We start from the raw sequence: 22,635 nt of genomic DNA, 5'->3' as shown, positions 1-22,635 counted from the left end.
GTGAATGAATCATATTTAATTCTACTACTACTATTGCTGTTGCTGCTACTGCTGCCCAGGGAAAAATCTGATATACAGGGTGTCCCAAAAGTCTTAGTACGTTAAAACTTGAGTAGGGAAGTCTTATCATAGATACAGAAATAAGGCCTTTACTGAAGCCCTGACAGTCCTAGCATTGTTTCTGCTCTGGTCACCTCTTCACATGGAGAGACTCTATTACAAAAATTTGGTATTGCCCATCATATGGTTCAGACCATTTAAATCTAGGACTTGTTGCTTCCAAAGGAGGGTTTTAAAGTCTGGGGTTTTTATTCTTCTTTCTCTCATATTTAGTGATTCCTTGTGGAGTTCATTTTTTTCCTTTTTTTTCCCCAGATTTTTCTTTTCTTCCTTCATTGTTCCTTATCTTAAGTTTTTTCTATCCCTGAGGTTAGACCACTAACCTCATTAAAGTAAATTTAAGTGGTTAAGGACTTTACTACCAAGAAGCAGGTTTTTAATGGGAGAAACATCCTGTTCCTTTTCTCCTTTACAAATTTGATTAGTTTTGTTTTAAATAAATTTAAACAGTTCTTGAAACTCAGTTGGCTCAAGTGACTAAAAACTCATGCCCCTGACATCACTTTCTGGTTACCTGAATACAAAAGAGCCACTTGGAACTCAGGATCCTCTCTGATGTTTGGCTGGTGGACCACCTTGGGTAATTCAGACAGGAGAACTTTGCTTAGTCAATTAATTCAAAGTGTCCTTGATGCCTATCCTTATGGAACATTCTTTTTTTTTCTTTATTATGCCTAAGTAAATTTCTTTTTGTTAACTATTAAATTATATAATACAAAGGGATCGTTTTGTATTATTATAGAACCTAAACTATCATGGGATGTGCTTGATTTAGGTCCAGTCTATTATAGCGTTATACAGAAAGAATCTAAGATTCTTTTTTAGTACAGTGGAATTTTTTTTTTTGGTAGCTGAAGTTTTTGAGTCTCTGTAGGTCATCCAGTATAAAATAGATTGGCATGGAACCAACTAGCCTGGCAACATTTGCACATGCTTCTTTTCTCTCTGGGGAGGTTTCAATGGAGGGGGAGTATAACACTCAGCAAAAATCCCAAGACCTAAAGCTGCATTCTGCCCTTTTAAAGCATAAGATGCACAATGTGAATGTATTCTCTTTTGAACTATTCACAGGCTCCAATTATTTTGAACAGTAAGCTGAAATCCATAATTCTTACTGATGTTGGAAGAAAATTATAGTGCTCCCTTGAATAAGTGTACCTTACACAGTTTCCTCAACTATGGAAGGATTGTCCTTTTTAGCTGTTCTAACTGGAAGTCTCTTGAGAATAGTCATAAACTTACCTGAGGTTAACATGTAATCAGCTGAAGAAGGTGTTGCCTTGATCATCAGTTACATATATATATATATATATATATATATATATATATATTATATATATCTCATCTAAGTATATGTATATATATCAGAGGTCTTGGGCCTTCCAGTTTTTCCTCTGTCAGACTCCTTGGTAAAGATAGAATTCAGATAAAGTTAAAAGAGGACACTGTTCCCATTTTTTTGTTTCTTCAATAGCTCCCCCAAATCTGTTGTCAGAGGACTCAAATAAGCGCATTCCTTCTAGCCCAGGGAAAACATCAGTTATGAAACTTTATAGTAGTCATGGTCTATCTCAGCTACCAATCCAGGAACTATCAACCAGTCCTTTTACTGTTAATTCCCAATCAGTCTCATTTCTGATGTCTTGGTTCCCATGACTTTCTGTAGCTGTGTCTATTAATGGCAATAACTCAGTGTCTCCATTTCTTAGTATAGTTTACCAGAAAGAACACTAGATCTGGAGCAAGACAATCTGAAAGTTTAAGGAGAAACTTTGGTATTTTCTAGCTTTGGCAGCACATTTGATTTCTCTGAGATTTATTCTCCATTAGTTCTACTATTATAAGCAGTGGGAAACATTTCCTTGAAGAAGGAATTCTTTTAGGTCCTATATCCACATTTTGCCTCTTTTTTTCACCTACTTTTTTGGGCATGACAATGAAATTCCTTGAAAACTGAGACCTATTCCCTCACTCCACATGCTTGATCAAAATGGTCAATATGGGCTCAATACTTTTGTTCCTTAATAATTTTTTTTTGCTGCCTAAATAGAAATAAAGATCTTTGTGATAAAGAAGTCAGTTTTTTCTTCTAAAAGGAGTTTAAATAATTTTAAAGTCCCCTTAAAAAATTGTGGACAGATGCTAGAAGCATCCACAGACCTAATTAGTATTCAACTTCTGTAATTAAGGGCATTGTCAGTTGTTCTGAGTATATTAATGCCTCTTATCAGATTGACCAGCCCAGAACAATCACCCCCCAACAGTTTGGTCCTCTTCTTGTCTACTTACTAGGGAGCAATCCTATCCTGGGCTAAAATTCAGTCTTAATGCTGTCTTGAGGGCAGAGGGTGGGGTGATGATCAGGGAACACTGCTAATATTCTTCCTGAGATCCCTAATTTAACCCAAGTAAAATGTAACTCCAGCCCAACATGTCCTGCCATAAATAAGAAGATAGCATCTCTTGTCTCTGAAGAAAATGCTCATTTGCCAGTCACACCTATAAGTACTGAACACAGAAAAACAACATTACTGAATGTAAGCAGACAGGCCTTGATCAGGGCTTCATTCAACTGTCTGTTCTCTCTCCAGTTAGGAGGAAAGCTCTTCAAAAACATCTTGAGGTTTCTAGCAAGATTGAGTTCTTCCCTTAAGGCCCCTCTCTCTAGTCATCCTCAATTCCCCCTTTTGATTAATATTAGAGTTAGGATTTGCCCTGCTGAGGGGCTACACTTTTGTACATTATCTTGAAGCACTCTTTCTTCTATTCCTCCTTCACTTGAGTCTCAATTATGCCAAAAAGTGGCTCCCATTTATGTAATCATATATGAAATATTGCTTCATATCAACAACTCCCTTACCCTGTGTAAGTTGTGCCCACTCTGCACTAATTCTGCCTTTTCTTATGAATCCTAAAATCCAGAATATCTAGTTTCTAAGCAATTAGAGCCCACTCTGACTTTAATGCACAAGAGAAATATTATCACAGAATTCAGAGTTAAAAGGGATCTCAGTAACCATTTGGTTCAACTCATTTTCCCAAAGAATCTTTCTACAACATATCCAGCACTTGGTCATCCAGATTTTGAAGCTCTCCAATAAAGCAACACATATTTATTATTAAACATTAATTGTTAATGGTTCCAAATCTTTCACTTGTTTGTACTTTCTTAGACTTTTACTTTCCTCTTTTTTCAGGTTTTACTCCCTGTGATAGGACCAGTGCAGCTTTTCTTAAAATGTGAGGAACCTTTATTTTATAAAAGACAAAACTGCTCCTGGAACCTGTTTGGTTTACTTGATTGACTGCAACTTCCCTAATACAGCTTCCTCTGCCAAAGCTCCCCACTAACATGGGATAGGATAGGATAAAGCTGTCTTGACTGACACAGCATCCACCTCCTCTGCTCCAATTCAAAGGCAAAGGAATTTTGACAATTGTGCTGACTGAATACATTTTAAGTTCATATTATATCTTTTCAATGAGCCCTTTGTATCTTAAAGTAATTCTTTTAGTCCTTCTTAATTGAGTCTCTTCACTACTCATAGAAGATATTCCAAACTTCTTCCTATTCTCAAGATTCTCCCAGACTTCCCTTCATCTGAAGATCTTATTACTGTGAAAATTGAGATCATTTTAAAACTAAGTTCCATCTTCTCTCATTTTCTTCATCTCAAAATCCCTTGACATCATCCAATATTCTCTTTTCTTTCAGTTTCAGGCAATGACAACACCTTTCTCCTCAATGAAACCATTATCTCTGTGTCCATTTGATCCATTTCTCTCTCGTTTTCTCCCAAAGATTTCAACTTTGATTTTTTTCTCCCTCATTTAAAAAGCATTTATTTAGTGTCTCCTAATGTGCTAGGCATTGTACTAAGTACTAGGGTGCCAAAGAAAAGTAAGACAGCCTCTGATCTGAAGGAGTTCTCAAATCTTTTAACTTTTCTTTATTTAATGATTTCTTATCCTACTAACCAGATCTCCTCTATACTTAAAAACCAGTAGCATTAGATCCTACTATCTCTGCAAGCTTTTGTCCTTTCATTTTTCTATCTAATGGAAACTCCCAGAAAAAGTTCTATTTCCTCAACACTTTGTAATATGCATTCTAAGCTCAATATTTGCTGAAATTGCTTCTGCAAAGTTATTTACCTGTTCTTAATTACTAAATCAGATAGTCCTCTCTTGATCCTTGTTCTTGAGGATCCACTGACTGTTCTGTCCTCTCAAAAATCTTTTATGGTTTTTGTAACACTACTTTTTCCTGGTTCTCTTCTCATCTACTCTGTTTCTTCTCCCTCTCTTTGCTCGTTTTTCTTTTATGTTCTGACCCCTAAGTATGGGTGTTGTTCAAAGCTGTGACCTGAGCCCTCTTCTCTTCTCTCTCTACATTTTTTCTTGAGGTCTCCTCAACAGTTTTCAAAGATATAATTAATATATCTGTATAGATGATTCATAGATCTGCCCATGAAGGCTCAGTTCCCTCCCTGAACTTGAGTTCTTCAATCAACTGTCAAATGAACATTTTAAACTCAATAAATATCCTTAAGATATCTGAAATTCAACATTTCAAAACTGAAGTCATCATATTTTCTTGATACTTCTCCAAACTTGCCCATTTCTGTTGTTGACATCATTCTTTCAATTTCCAAGATTCATAATCTAATCATTATTTTGCAATATTCAATTTCCTTCATTCCACACATCACCAAATAATCACCAAAACCTTGCTGTTTGTACCTTTGACACTTACAAACAATATCCTAGTTCAGGTTCTTATCCCTTGAGTAATATAGTTTCTCTACATTTCAGTCCATCCTTCATGCTATTGTCACATTGTCATTTCTTAGACAAGGATAAGATGGTCACTCCCCTAATCAGTCAATTCTAGTAACTCCTTATTGTTTATAAGATAAACTGAATTCTCTTTAGCTTTTAAAATTCTTTACAATGTGGCCTTAAAATATATTTCAACCCTCAAAGCACATTACTTCTCCTTTCTGAGGTCCAGCTATATCAGCTTTCTCTTTGTTCCTCACATTCCCTCTCCCCTCTTATGGCTTTTGCACTGGCCATCTGTCATGCATGGAATGCACTTTCTCACTTCCACTTCAGATAATCCCTTTATTTTTTTAAGACACTGGTTAAGCTCACCTTTTACATGAATCCTTTTCTCATTTTGTTCTATAAGAGCTTTTAAATTCTTTATAGTTGAGGGTCTTGATCTTTTGTGTTTTTTATCCTTTAATTCTGTGAAGAATTCTTCCTCTATATTGTGACATGTCTCATTCTATTGTTAAGTTTTTTTTTGATGTGATATATTATATATAATTCACGTGTTCATTTGGAAGTTATGATAGCATATGACATAAAATGTTGGTCTAATCCTATTTTTTCTGCCAATTTCCTTTCAATTTTCCCAGAATAGTGTGTGTGTCTCTCTCTGTGTGTGTGTGTGTGTGTGTGTGTGTGTGTATGTATGTAAAATTGGGAGTTCTATCTCATGTAATTGATACTCTTGTGTTTATTGAGCCCTGGTCTACTAAATTCACTGATTTCTGATTCTTGTTTAGATAGTTTATTGCACTTTGAAAAAATTTTTAAATAAGCATTGACTACTTTTGATGATTGCTTTATAGTATAATTTGAAGTCCAGAAGTGTTATTTCATTCATATTTCTCCACCCTTTTCTCTCTATGATTTCATTTTATATTCTTTGGTTTTCAGTTTCCTTATTTGTAAAATGAGAAAGCTGACTTAGTGGCTTCTAAAGTCTCTTCCAACTCTAAATCTAGGATTCTTTTAACAATTGTTGAGAGTTAATAGTTCTATAAGGTTACTTTGTACTTTGATTAGAATTGTATTAATTTTGTAAATTAATTAAAGGAGTGTGATCATGTTTTATATTGATATAGTCCATTCATAATTAATATCCCTTCACATATTCATCTTCATTTTAAAAAAGAAGTTTTGAAATTATACTGATATATAAACCTTGATGTTGCTTTGGGAAAAGATCATACAGCTAAAGTTGAAAAGAAACTTTAATGCAAACCTTTCATTTTATAAATTAAAAAACTGAAGGCTGATGAGAGTGGCTTATCCAAGGTAGTAGAAACAGGATTCAAATTCAGACCCTATGAGTCTCTATGAGTCTAAATTTAGCATTCTTTCTAATGTAATTAGTTCATTTAGTTCATTTCCCCTAGTTTGCTTTCCAATTATTTTATCCTTTTTTTAAAAAAACAGATATAGGATTACATTATAGAATGATATGTTATAGAATTTATGTATCATATATATTGCTTTTTGTGATTGCCATATAGAAATGTTAATGATATTTGTGGATTTATTTTTATATCTTAATTTATTGATGTTATTGATTATCTGAATGGATTTCTTGGATAATTCCCTATACTTTTCCTAATGCAAATGAGACCAGGAGCCTTGTGAGGGTGTGGAAAGCAGCATTACATATAAGATTTTATTCTGAATTATTTGAAATTCATTGACTATATTTTTATTTTGAAATATCTGCAAACAAATACTCAAGGAAATACTACAAAAGTATTTTTTGTCACATGTATTATCATCATTTAATGGCGTCTTTTACCACATGCAGCACATCGCTGGTTTGTAAAGGAGTAAGGCAAAACCCCTTTCCTACTTTCATTGGCTTTGTCTGCATGTGAAAAGCTCAGGAATTCAGCTGAGCTGGTAGCATAGACATTGAACTTGCCTAAGAGCTTACTATGATTTATCTTGTGTCTTCAATATCTAATTCTTTATGTTGGGAGAACAGAAGAGACTTAGAATTTAACAGCTTGGGAATACTGAACCCTGTTTGTAAGTAGTGGGCATATTATCATTACCTGTCTTAAAACCTACTTTCAGAAAATAAAAAGGAGACATATATGAAATAATCAATATAATTTAGATTGAAATCTCAGAGAGTCCCAACCCCTGGACTAGGAAGAAAAAGCCAAAGCCTACAGGCACTAGCTAGCTGGGAAGATTCTGCTTTTTGTTCTATTGAGCTGGAAGCCTGAGGCTCAAAATATACTACTGAGAAGAAAAAATCTTAGGTAGCTGAGTCTTCCATCACCCAGGGAAGCTGCATTTTTTTTTTCTGATCCTTGAGTTTTCTGCCTTTCTTAAAAAAGCAAAACAAAACAAAACAAAACAACAACAACAACAACAACAAAAAACAAAACTGAGAAAAGCCAAAGGAAAGTTGATTGATTAATTGATTGAGAGGAGCATAAATAAATCTGTGGTTCCATGAAGCTGTAGCATGTACAGTAGCCACACCCTGGAAAAACTCTCTTACCAGATTGGTTAAACCTGGTTGAGAGTAATCCATAGCCTCAAACCTATTAGTAAGAGGGAAATCTACACCAAATTTGTGAAGACTTTCCATGGTGGAATGGATAAATGAGATCAATTTATTCCATCAGCCAAAGAGGCAGCTGAGGCAGGAGCTATGAAACACTTAGAGCTTGGTCAGACATAGATGAGGGCAAGATAATCTACTTTATCCTGGGCCATAGCCAGTGGTCTCAATTTTTTTTCTCTCCACTTTGTGCAACTGTCTCACTTTAATCTACTCTGGGTAAGCCAAGACATCATTTCACAATGCCATTGGTACTCTTCACAAATGAAGGAGGAACAACAAACTAAGAGAATATGGCATCACATGCTCACCCCTAAGAAAATGATTCAGGATTTTAACTGAGCTAGGAATTAAGAATGGGAGAAACTATAGGAAAGCAGCATCCAGCAGAAGTGTCCAGAAAATCAATAGTAAATTCCTTTGCAGAGCATTATCAGGCAACAACTTCAATGCCATTTGGAAGCAGTTCTGTCTAGCAGATACTATGAGATCAATATCTGTTGGGAACAGCACCATTAAATCAATATAATACATCAGAAAATTTGTAGTGTCAGAAGCACATTTTGCTCTAATATGTATGTTTCTTAGCCACATGTGTGCACCCCCATCTGGTGAAACATATTTTTTCCATGTGATCCTCTCAATGGATGTTTTCTACGTATGTCCAAATGATTGATACAATTTTTCTTTCAGTGGCTTCTTTATTAAATCCCTATTATTTAAACTAATATTCTCTGCTTAACTATTAAAAGTAAATACATTAGTGGAGGATAATAAAATAAATATATATATTTTAGGCCTCTTAGACATTAAAATGACTTCAACCTGAATTAACCATCTGCTAGGGTTTTCCCTAGTATGTTTTGAAAAAAAGCAAAAAACATAAACAAAAAATCTGCAATAAAAAATGGCAACAAAAACCTCTGTAATAACACCAAAAAAAAATTATCCTAGTCCCATTGTTGATGAATTAAATAAGATTTTAACTAGGATTTGAACAAAATGAAATACAAATTTGAAAAATTCAGTATCAAATAATGGATATAAAAACATAAAGATGTTGTTTAATACTAGGAATAGAAACTGTGTTTAACAGCAAAAATATTATAAAAACTTGGGAAAGAGTTACAGAAGTTTGAGGAAAAGTATAGGAATCACCATCAAGTCCAAAGAGGGAGATAATGGTCAGTATGGCTTCTGTGATTTACCAAAAAAAAAAAAAAAAAAAAAAAAAGTGATCATTCATGAATTCTTGATGTGGTGATGTGGGAAATAATCATTAAATTTATTTCTAAAGAGTAAAAATTAATTAAACAATTGGAAGTCTTAAAGGCCAGAGAAGGATTGATGGTACACAAACTGAGAAGCTAGCTCAAGTTGGGAAACAGAGGACCCTGAAAATGGTACTAGTTCTAAAGTTCACATATAAAAAGAAAGCATAAGACTAATTTAAGAATTTTCTCAGGAAACGTTGCATGTATTTCTAGAGCAGAACCAGTAAATTTCTGGATTTCTACTGAGAATGAATTACTACAGGATTAGCAATTTACTAAGGTGGAAAAAGGAGTAACCTGCCGGAAAAACCAGCTTTTACATTTGTGCAAAGCCCAGTGACTGATGTAACCTAGCAGGAATGCCTGCAAAGATTTGAAATCCATTTTGGCAGTGATCATAATGTCTGGGTGTATGCTAAATTCCAAAAAATTACTGCTAAGCAAAAAATGAGAAACCTTTTAACTTTGTGATATAGATATGTAGTCTGCCACAGAGAGTGGCAGAAAAAGTAGCAGGATTGTTCAAAGCAGAAAACATCAAGTGAGTAAAGGTCAGTAAGACCAAAGGGAGCCCAAGTTTATCACCAGTTGCTTAAGGGTCTGTTTTACCTGAATTCATAAGACTGCATGCAAGAATACATTTAAAAGGTGAAAATATATTGTGTCCCGTTGTTCAGGTCAGTGGATCCCAAAGTGACTCTTCTATTCTAGGCATTCTATAAAAGACTTTTGAGAAAAATCCCTGTCAGGCCTATAAAAGGACTATGACTCTTTGGACTGATGGACAAAGACTATCCATATTTAGAAAACATCAAAGAAAGCCTAAAATTTACTAAAGAAGTTGGAAGTTGTCAATGTCAAAAAAAAAAAAAAAAAAAAAAAAAAAAAAAAAAAGGTAGACACCATGACTCTACAATATCCCTATCTATTTGACATGTGTGGCTGTAATATTGATTGTGGAGCCAACACAATAAAATGAAAATAGTGTTGGATTTGTAATCTAATGCTATGAATTTCAATTCTGGCTCTGGCACTTTATTACATTTTAAATTTTACAGCAATCACTTTACCTCACCAAGATTTAGTTTCTCTCATCTAAAAAATGAGAAGAATGGACTAGATATCCTCTAAAAACTCCTTGGAGCTCTATGATCCTATGATCTTAACTAAATTAGCATTCAATGCTAATTGAAATATACCATCAAAATATCAATAGGTGAATTTGTACAGTTAAGACAATAAATTATTTATTATAAAAACAAATTTCTTTAAAGAAATAAAAATTCTAGAATATCCAGGGAAATGAAGAAAAAAGTAAGGGTAAAGAGGAATAGCTCTTCAAATTTTCAAATTATATCATACATTTATAAAGTCATAATTATTTAGTGCTGATTAAAATCTAAACTTAAAGAAATATTATGAAAGCAAGAATAAAAAAATAATGAAATTCAGTAAACCATTCAATAAACTAAGGAACATAAGCTACTTGGAAATGGACTTCTTATTGAAGATTTACCCTTAAAAATTAAAAAAGGAAGCAATTTGGCAAAAAAGGAAATACACAAGCACCATGTTGTACCAAATATTACTGTAATATGGAAGAAAGGAATGAGTGCTATATTTAGAGTAGAGGAAATGGGTTCAAATTGTACAAAACTTGTGCAATTATTACCTCTCTTATTTCAGACAAGTCATTTAAATACTTGCACTCTTAGTTTCTTCAATTTTAGCAATGAATGAGGTGCACTACATTTCAAAGGTCCCTTCAGTCCTTCAGTCTGATATGATAAATTTCAAATAATTTAATCAAACAGTCCATTAAGTAAAACTTTTGTGTCAAGCATTGTACTGAACACTGGTAATAGAAGTACTCAGAATGAAATGATCTCTTCTTGAAAAGAGCATATATTCTAATGATTATGGCAATAAATGCCTGTGTAAATATGTACAAAATAAATGTAATGCAAAGAAAGTAGTTAAATATGGGCAGTTTGTGGGGAAGGAGCTAGTAGTTGGAATGATCTGGAAATGTTTTATGTAAAAGATGGCTCATCAGCTGCATCTTGAAGGAAGAGAAACATTCTATGAAATAGAGTTAAAGCATGGGACATGACAAGTGGAAAGATTGCAGATGGAAAAAAGAATGTTGGTTTAAAAGAAAAAAAAAGTCATTTTGGTTCCTGTTGAATAGCTTTTTAAAATTTTTTTTTAAGAAATGTAAAAGTCAAGGCCTTGGCTAAAAGGAAAGGAAGAGACATGGGAAGCTTGAGGAGGAAACATAAGGTTTTCTGAATAGCTTCTGTGTAGGAGATAAGAGTCAGTTGAGGTATGGGATGGGGTAAAAACAGTGCCTTGCTACAAATGCCCTGTTAAAGATAGATAATGTGAATTTATAGTTTACACCATTCACACAATTGTGTGACTTTCCTCAGCTCTAGCCAGTGAAGAGTTTGGCAAGAGATATAATAGCACAAAGAGACAAATCAGAAGACGGTGTCACTTTGAAATAGCAAATTGTAGAATTGGTGTTGGAAATGGAATAAAGTCAATGTAATATAGGTTTTAGTCTGAGGAAGTACTGATGGATGAAAAGATTGGAGATCTCAATAAAAATAAAAAATCAGTTTAGAGGGGATGAACCATTAGCAGAGATGGACTTATAGGAGTTTGTTGTCAGAAAAAAGAATGTCAGAGCTTCTATTTAAGGAAGTAGGATGCTATGGATAATGGTGTTTTCTAAATATAACTGTCCCTTTATGTGTGTGTGTGTGTGTGGGTGAAGGATTAAGTCATATGATTTAAGGAGGTTGAGGAATTTGGAGGTTAAGGAGTTAAATTAATATGAACATACTTGTATAAATGTAGAAGTTGGGGAAAAGAGGAAGATGGCAAGCCACATATTGAAGTGAGAAAGAACAGAAAATGACTTGGAGGGCAGATGACAATAGCTACCATAACATGGACTGAGTGAGAAATTCTGATTGAGTTAATATTTAAAAGACAGAGAGAGAGAGAGAGAGAGAAAAAGAGAGAGAGAGAGAGAGAGAGAGAGAGAGAGAGAGAGAGAGAGAGAGCGAGAGAGAGAGAGAGAGAGAGAGAGAGAGCTTACTGAGTGATAATGGTAAAGGGAAAGAAAGTCTGAAAGTGACAGTGGAGAGTAAGGATTATTCCAACATCAGTGTGTCATGTGACATGAAAAAAAGAGCTAGTCTATACTAGAGAGGATGCCTAGGAATGAGAAGCTATTGGTGAGAAGTAAAAGGAAGAGGAAGTAGGAATAAGAGGGTGGAAGAGCCAAATCTCAGTGAGAGCTAGTAGATTGAAGGAGAATGAGAAAAATGTTCCTAAAACAAAGGAAGTTTATTTATTATGGGAAAGGAATTTCAGAGGCAATAGTAGCAAGAGTGGATGGGGTTCAAATAATATATGGGTGGATTATGGTTCAGGAGAATAAGGATGAAAGGAGAGGAGGTAAGGATAATTTGCTGCATTCCCAATGATTGCCTAATACAGGAATAGGTAATGAAATAGGAGGCAAGATATGATTATACATAGAAGTAATAGTGAATGAAGAGTGAAGTTCAGAATTTACATAGAATATTGCAAGAAGTGCTGGTCCTTGGTCTAGGTTGCCTCTGACTTGCTATTTTTCTCCTGAGTGGAAGAAGAAGTTCAAAATTAGGCCATTTGAAGGAAGATAATAATATCTTTTACTAGTGTAGTTATAAGGGAAAAAAATTCTGAACTAAACAAGAAGAAATAAAAGAAATCAGCAAAGATAATATAGACAATTTTAATGACCTTAAATTGAAAATTTTCTTCAACAAAAATACACATATTTAAAATAAGAAAGGAAATGCTTACTTTGACAAATATCTCTGATAAAGATCTAACATTTGAAATGTAAATAAATGTGACCCAAACCCATTCTCAAAGATTAAGTTATTAACAGTTCTCCAAAGAATTATAACCTTAACAACCATATAAAAAATTATCCATGCTGCTAATAATAAAATAAATGTTATTTAAAAAAAAAAAACTCTCAGGTTTCACCACTAACCTAGCAAACAGGAACACATCTAAAAGATAGAAATAGTTCATTTTGAAGGGGGTTTGACAAGACAGGAGTATATTGGGAGAGCTGTAAATTAATCCAAACCTTATAGGAAACAATTCAGAAATATATTTAGCAAATGACTAAGTTGTTCATATACTTTGATCCACATATCTTCCTACAGCTATTTGTCCAAGAGAAATCAAATCAAAACAAAACAAAAACACAGAAAGAGGTCTCATATGTTACCAAACTGCTCATACAAAAAATCACTGCTAACATTATGTTGTAGCAAAGAACTGAAACCAGGATGAATGTGCACTATTTTCAAAAAGACTAAACATATTACAGCAGATGAAAATATTGGATTTTGCTTTATTGGTCCCCTGATTTCATTGGTGTAGCAAGATTATTGAGAATTAATTCCCTCTACCAATGCAGATAAGAACCTGCTCTGTAATTTGGAATTATATAAATTTGCCCAAGAGTTGGAAGAGCTGACTGAAATAAAACAAGATTAACTGTTTAAAAGAGGTAATTGGAGGAAAGCTTACTGCTTTGAAGTGCTAACTGTTTGAAACACTTTGTTGCTTTTAAGAGCTGATTGGAGGAAAAGCTTTATTGCTTGAAGGAGCTAATTGGAGAGAAATCTTTGTTGCTTGGAGTTGCTCATTGGAGGAAGAAGTGTTGCTATTTGGAAGGGTTCACTGAAAAAATAAAGGTTTTTCCTTTGCCTTCACCATAGTTATTACCTTAGAGCTGGAATATTATATAGGAGTCAGCAACAATAACAAGAACAAAATCCTTAAGAAAAAGAGCAATATAGCTAAGAAAAGAAGAAAAGGGAAAGTGAAAGGATAAAGGGAAAGATATACTCAACTGAATACAGAATTGCAGAGGTAAAAAAAAAATTTAACAATGCAAAGACATAGAAGAAACAACAGGATGCAAAAGACAGAAGATTCCTTTAGGAAAATTAAGGCTATAAATGGAAGAATTCATGCAAAAATAGGTATGATAAGAGACAAAAATAATATGGACTTAATGGGAGTAAAAGAGATTAAAAAAAGTGCAAGAATATATAGAACTGTACAAGACAGATCTCAGCACCACTAATAACCATGATCTATTACTTATCATGATCTAGATTTACTGATCTAGAGTTAGACATCCTGGAGAAAGAAGTCAAATGGGCCTTGAGAACACTGATAACAATAAGTCTAGTGGAAATAATAAAATTCTAGCTGAGTTATTTAAAATCCCAAAAGATGATGTTTAAAGTCTTGCACTCTATGCCAGCAAATTTGAAAAATCAATAATGGCCACTGAATTAAAAAAAGATCATTCGTGTTCCAATCCTAAAGAAGGGAAATGCCAAAGAATGTTTAAATTATTGAACAATTGTGCTAATTTCATATATGGGTATGGGTATGCTTAAGTTATTGCAAGTTAGGCTTCAGCAATACATGAACTGAGGATTACTAAAAGTACAGGCTAGTTTTGGAAGAGGCAGAGGAAGTAGAGACCAAATTGTCAACTTTCACTGGATTATGTCCAAAGGAACAGAGCTCTAGAAAAAAAAATCTACTTCTGCTTCATCGACTAGACTAAGAATTTTGACTGTGTGAATCACCCCAAAAAGTGGCAAATCCTCAAAGAAATGGGAGTGCCAAATCATCTTACTTTTCTCCTGAGGAATCTATGCATATGCAACAGTGGTTAGAACTGATTGTGAAACAACTACCGTGTTTCCCCGATAATAAGACCTATCCTGAAAATAAGACACCCACATACTCTTTAATATTCCGCTAAAATAAGCCCTCCCCCGAAAATAAGCCCTATCGAACTTACTATGAAAACGGTCATCATGGTGATCCCCTGCGCTATATGCTGCGTAGCGGTACCTTCAGTAAGCAGCGCCGCCCTCCCCTCCCGGGTGAAACGCACGTCGCGCTCCGAGCTGCATCCAATCAGAGCTGCAGCAGTGAGCGCGTCATCCTCTTCTTCCCTGGTGATTTGCTTGCTGGCGCTACTGAGAGCAGCGCCGCGGAGTAGAGCTGAGACAGGACCATCTAAAAACTCGGTAAGTTCAGTAAGCGATGGAGAATAAAATAAGCACTCAGGGGGCATGATGGAGGCTAAAAGGGGCATGATGGAGGCTAAAATGGGCATGATGGAGGATAAAAGGGGCATGATGGAGGCTAAAATGGGCATGATGGAGGATAAAAGGGGCATGATGGAGGATAAAATAAGCCCTCCCCTGAAAATAAGCCCTCTGGTGTTTTTTAGTCCCAAAAAAATAATAAGACAGTGTCTTATTATCGGGGAAACACGGTATTTGGTTTAAAATTTGGAAAGGTGTACAACAAGGCTGTGTATGGTCACCTGATTTATATAATTTAAACACAGAGTATTACATGAAATATCAGGTGGGATGATCAAAAGCTGGAATTAAGGTTGCAAAAAGCAATATCAACAATCTTAGATATGCAGATGATATCCCTGATGGCAGAAAACAAAGAATTAAGAAGTTTCTTAATAAATGGGAAAGAAAAAAGTATAAAAGCTGTCTTGAAGCTTAAGATTGGGAAAAAAACAATAACTAAGATTGTGGTAACTTATCCCATCACTTTCTGGCAAATAGGAGAAGAAACGGAATCTGTATCAGATTTTATATTCTTGCACTCAAAGATCACTCTAGACAGGGATGGCAACATAAAAGGAAAAGGCATTTGCTCCTTAGAAGGAAAACTATGGCAAATCTGAACAGCACACTAAAAAGTAGAAATATCAGCTTGTACATATAGTAAAATGTATGGTTTTTCCAGTAGTAATGTTTAGCTGTGAGTTGCAATATAAGTAAAGCTGAGTGCCTTAGAACACCTTTGAATTGTGGTGCTCAAGAAGCCCTGAGAATACAATGGGTAGCCAGAATATCAAATAAGTTAATACACAAAGAAATTAATTCATATGATTCATTGGAAGAGCAAACACTAAAGATGAAGTTTAAATACTTTTGGCCATATAATGAGAAGACAATATTCATTTAAAAACAAAAATAAAAACAAAACAACCCTCTAATGTTGGAAAAGATTGAAGGCAAAAGGAGAAATGGCAACAGAGGATGAGGTGGATAGTTGGCATAATGGAAGCGACAAGCTTTGAGAGATAATGGAGGAGAATAGTCCTTGATATGCTGTGGTCTGTGGGATCATGAAGGGTTAGACATGACTAAACAACTGAACAATGATACAAAACAAGTGTAGCAAATTTATATAGTTCTATGTCTTGCTTGTCCTGTTAACTTGCAAAAGACTGAACCATGGCAATTTAAATACCAGACTGTCATTTCATTTGCTAGTCTCAACTCACCCATCTGCTTTAGAGCTTATTTTTGTTTAAGAGAGAAGAATTAGAAGTAAGTAATATAAGTTGATAAGTCTCTGGCAAATTTAGGTTTTATGTAAGAAAAAAATTCTAATAATTTCTGCCATCCCAAAGTATAGAAAGTTGTGTTGGAATATAGTGGGTTCTCTATCACTGGAGGTTTTTAATCAAAAGTTATATGATTCATCAAATATTGAGTAATTCCCATGTAGAGTGAATTTGTCTCTAAGTATAGGTTAAATTGAAGGTCCTTTCTACTTCGGAGATCCTATGCTTCTATTACCTTGCTTCTATTTAAGGTGCTGCCTACAATTATTGCCTCTGGCCCTCCTAGCTAAGTTCCATATCTACAATATCTTAGCTTGCTCAAATTTCAAATTTGAATTTCATCTCCACAGAAACTTCTTAGCTTTCCAAATCCCAGCCCAAAAGTCCCCTAATTTCCAAACCAGGAAAAGATAAATCAGTGCCATAGGTCTCTCTCAGCTGAAGTCTGGGAAGGAAACTGAGAGTAATGATAGTTTTTATGTGACATATCTGAGGCAGCTATTTCATATATCCTACAAATCTGCATAAAGCATTCAGCCTATTATATTTAGTTAGTATCCTAGAGAAGATCTCAAAATGGCAAAGTTTAACCTGGCTTCTGATTATAAAACCACTTGCTATAACATTGGGCAGGGATAATCTTGCCATATTCAAATATCAGTGAATTGTTTTTTCTGAATATAGAACTGACTTTGTCAGCCATTAGGATGGATATTCTTTTACACTGTACCTCATTGATTAGTTAACAAGTAGAATCATAAAACACAAAATTATTAACCTGGGAGTCCTCAATAGATAGTGAAAATGGAAGAGGTTTGTATCCTTACCTAGTAGGAGAAACAGATATACCTGAGGAAGGACAAAAAGTCCTGTAAGACTGTAAATTGAGACAGATTTCCTACTGGCAATAATTTCTTGGAAAAGCATGTCTTTGGAGAAAAATTATTTCTGGTAAGTAACTTGGGCTTTTCCTTGCTTAGCTGTGATAGTATTTGCATTGCAGGTGATGGCATAAAAGAGGCATTGTGGGGTCTTAATAAAGTTTTTCTACCTGGTAAATAAACATGAACATTCATAAATCATTGCAGTCCTATGAAGCCTAATTCTCAGGTAAAAAGTCTCCCTAAACATGGTGCTATTCTCTTTAATTGTCCCCTGCTCTGTCTGTTGCATCCCATCATATACTTCTCTAAAAAGTCATATTGCTTCAAATTCACATTTAGAATTTGATTGCAGAGTCTCAGCTGTTTACATGTTCAAGACAGAGCCTACTGTGACAGATTAGTGCTCCTAAAGTTGGTTCAGGAAGGTTAGCTACTTTTCTGGACACTGAACATCTTTATGATGTTTTTGCTAAGTTAGAAACCATTTCTTGATGCTGCAGATGTGCTCTCAAGCTGGAAAAAAAAAGAATTCATAGTACTTAACATACTGTCTTATACTTTTCACCTTTTCATAATACCATCAATATTTGGATGTGGAAGGAAGGAAGAAAAGAAAGAAAGGGGAGAAAAGAAAGAAAAAAGTAGAAGAAAAAAGGAAAGGAAGGAATAAGTGAAAGAGGAAAAAAGAAAATAATGAGGGAAGGATAAAGAAACAGCAAAAAAAAATATTGCTAGGTAGAGTTTTGTTAAATATTTAGTCATAAGAAATAAATGCAAGTCACCCTTGATATTGTGGTTTTACTAGAACAAAAAATCTCACACAAATTACTTATCTTTGAATATCATCATCATCATCAACAACAACCATAAACATTGATTAAGCATTGGGGATACAAAGAAAAGCAAAATCACTAATTTTGAAAGTATACAAAAGCCCATTTCAGAGCTGATCAGACTATAGGCAAAATTTTGATATGACAGTTTATCTTTGACACTTATTCTCCTGCACTGTTAGATATTCTTGCAGTACCCTTCCTACCTCCTCTAACTCAACTAGGTATCTGTAACTGGTAGCTCATTATGTCTGCTAGTTTCTATGGTTTCTTTCTGGCTTAGACCTTCCCTTTTCCCCACATTGGAATTAATTTTCCCTGTGTTTTGTCTTTTCAGATTCTGTGTGTTACTAAAGTAAAAACCTCATAAGCTGTGAAACCAATTTGTATTTATATAATAATAAGCAAAGTCTGAAGCATACTATTCAAGTTATTCTCAGGGAATATATTTTGAGAGTGGCCTTCTGGAGACAATTACTATTATTATAGAGATTTTAGACCAGATAGAAGATTAAAGTGATACTACTGATATGCCATTGGCTGATTTTGAGCAAGTGAAGATCCTTCTACCATGTGCTTGTAAGTTGCCATCTATTTTGGTCTTGCAAATAATTGGCCCCACTGCATCCCTAACCATCACAGTAAACTTTTCCCAATGAGTTATAACTTCTAAATAAAGCACAGATTTGCTGCTGAAATGAACATATAGTAAAACAAAGAATCAAAGAATTTTCCATCTGAGTACTGAGTATCAAAAGTGATAAAATAACATTTTATTTTCCCATCTTGCTGCCTCATAAAGCAGATTTATTTTCAAATAATACTAAACCAGTTTCTCAACTTATTCTTGACCCCATTGGAGCTATTTGGAATCCAGAGCTCCCTTTGAAATCAAAGAGCATGAGATAGTTTGTAGCACACACATTTGAAGTCACTGTGGGAATTTGGCCTCCTAGGTGGACTTATGTTGCCTTATTCAATCCCTTCCTCATTGAGAATTCTAAAAAAAAGAAAGAAAAAAAATGTGATTATTGTAAAAGAATAACGCAGTTCATATTTGTATTAGACATACTATTATTAGACTTAGTAACAAATAGTGGAATACTAAAATATTCAGATTAAATGTTAAAAACCTTTCAAGTTTCTTGGGTAATATCCATTTAGAGAATCATGTTGGTTATAATTTTATATATATATATATATATATATATATATATATAGTATAGTGCTTTACAATTCATAAACATCTTTTATTTTGATCCTCATACCTGGTTTGTCTATCACACCAACAGCATAATATATTATGAAAATATTAATTATCTCATTTGTTAGATGAAGAAATATAGGCTTAGAGATGATAAGCAGAACATAGACTAAGATCACATAACTAATTAATGAAGAACCCTAATGAACTCTAACTGTAAATTTTTTGCTATTTCTACTACTTCTGCAATATAGATTAAAGCTTAATCCTTGTATTATGCTTTAGGCCTATGAAGGTATTTGTTAAACATTTCTTCCCCTCCTTCAAAGAGTGTGACTTATTCAAGTATTTTAGGAGAATGAGAAAAAAGTTTATGACAGTGCCCTAGCCAGTTGTAAAAACTGAAGGGTCTAATTGATTGTGATCTTGATATTGATATTTGGCTTTAAAGGAAAAATTGAGAATTTTATTCTCAGGAAGAGGCTGTGTAGCTTTGGGTGGACTTCCTTACTTTCACTCTGAATCCTGGTTTACCCAAAGCAGTCTTAGTATCAGCCAACTTTGAATATTTTCTGTTCCTATTTTTAGTAAATGATATTGGACATTATAATTTTTCAGAGACAGAGAATGCATATATTCTCTTCTACTTTACCTTTCTACTTTTGTATAAGTTACTTTCCTTTTTTTAGAGATTTTTTTTAAAAGTCTGAGTGAATTGATTTTATAATTTTCTTTTAGTGTAAGTGACCTATAGATTATTCTATAAAAAAAGCAAGCAGAAAGGGAATATGGTTAATTCTTTCATGATTATGCTTTCTCAATGAACTACTCATCAGTTCATCTTGGGCCAGCCTATGAAATTCTGAGTACCAGTTTGAGAAATTACTAATTATCTCTGCCAAATCTAATAGCCTTTTCTTAATTTTCATCCTTCTTGATGTCTTTATAAACTTTGACACTTTTTGATCACCCTCTTAACCTTGATTCTCTTTTCCTTATAGATTTTGTGACATTGCTTTTTTTCTACTTCACTTTCTACCTACCTGACTGCCCCTTCTGTCTCCTTTGCTGCGTTTTCATCCAGCAAATCAAAGACATTGCCCAACATTTTTTTTCTGTGCCTTCATCTTTTCTCCCACTATACTATTTCAATTGTTGATGGAATCAGCTCCCATGATTTTCATCATCATTAATACATACATAACTCCTATGTTTATGTATTCAGGCCTAATCTGTGTCCAGATCTTTGGCCTAACATTTCCATTTTCAATGGAATGTCCTGTAGACATCTTAAACTCAACACATCCAAAACTTAATTCATTATCTTTCTCTTAAATCACTGATCCCAATTTCTCTGCTATTATGGGCACTACCATTCTGCCTTTCACTCAAGATTTCAATATAGATATTATCTGATTCCTCACTTCCCTGCCTCTTATAGCCAATATATTGTCAGGCTTTGTCTACTTTTTCTTTGTTGCTTTTTTTAATTCTTTTTTTAATCCCCTGACACCATCACTCATCCCAATGCAGACCCTCATGACCTTATACTTGATCTTTTGCTGTATCCTCTCATTTGTTGTGTTTGCCTCAAGTCTCTCCCCTTCTCCAATCTATCATCTTCAGTTCTCAAATTAATCTTCCTAAAGCACAAGTCTTAGCATATTACTCCCTTATTCAATAAAATCCTATGGCTCCCTGTTGCCTCTAGAATCAAAATTAAATCCTCTCTTTGATTTTTAATGTCCATCACATGGATGTGGCTCTTTCCAACAATGAGATGATTCAGATCAGTTCTAATAATCTTATGATGAAGAGAGCCATCAATAACCAGAAAGAGGAGTGGGGGAACTGAATGTGGTTCACAACATAGCATTTTCATTCTTTCCATTGTTGATTACTTATATTTTGTTTTCTTTCTCAGTTTTTTTTTCCTTCTTGAACCTATTTTTCTTATGCAGCAAGATAATTTTATAAATACATATATAAATATTGGATTTAACATATATTTTAACATATTTAACATGTATTGGATTACTTGCCATCTAGTGGAGAGAGTGAAAGGAAGGAGAGGAAAATTTGGAACACAAGATTTTGCAAGGTAATTTTTCAAATTACCCATGCATATGCTTTGTAAATAAAAGCTTTAATTAAAAATAATTAAAAAGGAGAAAAAAATAAAGTCCATTACAACTTGGTTTCTTCCTATTTTTCCAGATTTCTTATTTTTTACTCTTCTTCACTTATTCTACAATCTAGTGACACTGACTTCTTTGCTATTCCTTAAACATGACACTCCATCTCCCACATTTGGATATTTTATTGCCGCTCCTTGGTGCCTGAAATTCTCTCCCTATGCTTTTTTGTCTCCTAACTTCCCTGGTTTACTTCAAATTTTAGCTAAAATCTCATTATCTGAAAAAAAAAAGTTTTAATCTTAGCATTTTCCTTTTGAGACTACTCCCAATTTATCTTGTTGGTTTTTTAACTCAGTTCTACTAAACCAAAAAGTAACAATGTCTCCTTTATGCCTATTTATCTCTCAAATAGTTTTTTTTTAAATGAATGGAAAACTTATGCTGAATGGATATCAGGACCATGTGTATGTATCTAGAGCTATCATCTTGGGAAGCAACACTTGTAGAGAGTTAGCTTGCCAACTACCTCTTCATGTGCTGCAGCCATATCTATTGAATTTGCAGAACAGAAAGTTATTGTCACCAGAATCCTTGGCACTGTCAAATGGCTTAACATCAGACAATGATATGATTTCATCAGTGGAATTATCATTAAAAAGAGGCATTCCCATCTGCTTTGCTGCTGTGTTCCAAGAACTAGGAGACCTTTCCATCTGACTGGTAGCTGAAACCTTCCATATGGGTTGTCTACTTCATTAGAAGGTGAGCTCCTTGGAAGCAGGAACTGTCTTACTTTTGTAATTGTATCTACTTAAAAATAGGAAAGTGCTTTGCATTTAGTATGTGTTTTATTTGTTCATTCATTAATGGTGAATAGGAAGCACTATAGACACTAGCTCCCCAGAACCTGAGAGACAAACTTCCATGTGTAATTTGGTCAGTTATATGATCAAACTCGATGGGTCCCATCCCTGATAAAGCAGAAATATTTGACCTTGTTCTTCTAAGTACTATAGTTTCTATTTAAGATCATTTTTTTTCAATACAAAGTTAGATATAATTTTAGTGTCAGATTTCAATGCATATTTACATTAAATATATGGAAATTGAACGTGTCCAATAGAGCAATTGATATCATATTGTTCTTAGGTCTTATCTCCTTCAGTGTTTTGAATGAGATGTGTGTCTTAAATATTTTGCTCCCTTTTCAATACAATTTTATTTTCCTTCTTTATTTACTAATTTTCTTTACTCCTATAAATAAACATATATAAAGATTTTCCATTTTTACTCTCTT

Source organism: Sminthopsis crassicaudata, chromosome 5, assembly GCF_048593235.1.
Source record: "Sminthopsis crassicaudata isolate SCR6 chromosome 5, ASM4859323v1, whole genome shotgun sequence".
In the NCBI taxonomy this organism is placed as follows: Eukaryota; Metazoa; Chordata; class Mammalia; order Dasyuromorphia; family Dasyuridae; genus Sminthopsis; species Sminthopsis crassicaudata.
Note: the sequence above shows the minus strand (reverse complement) of the source record.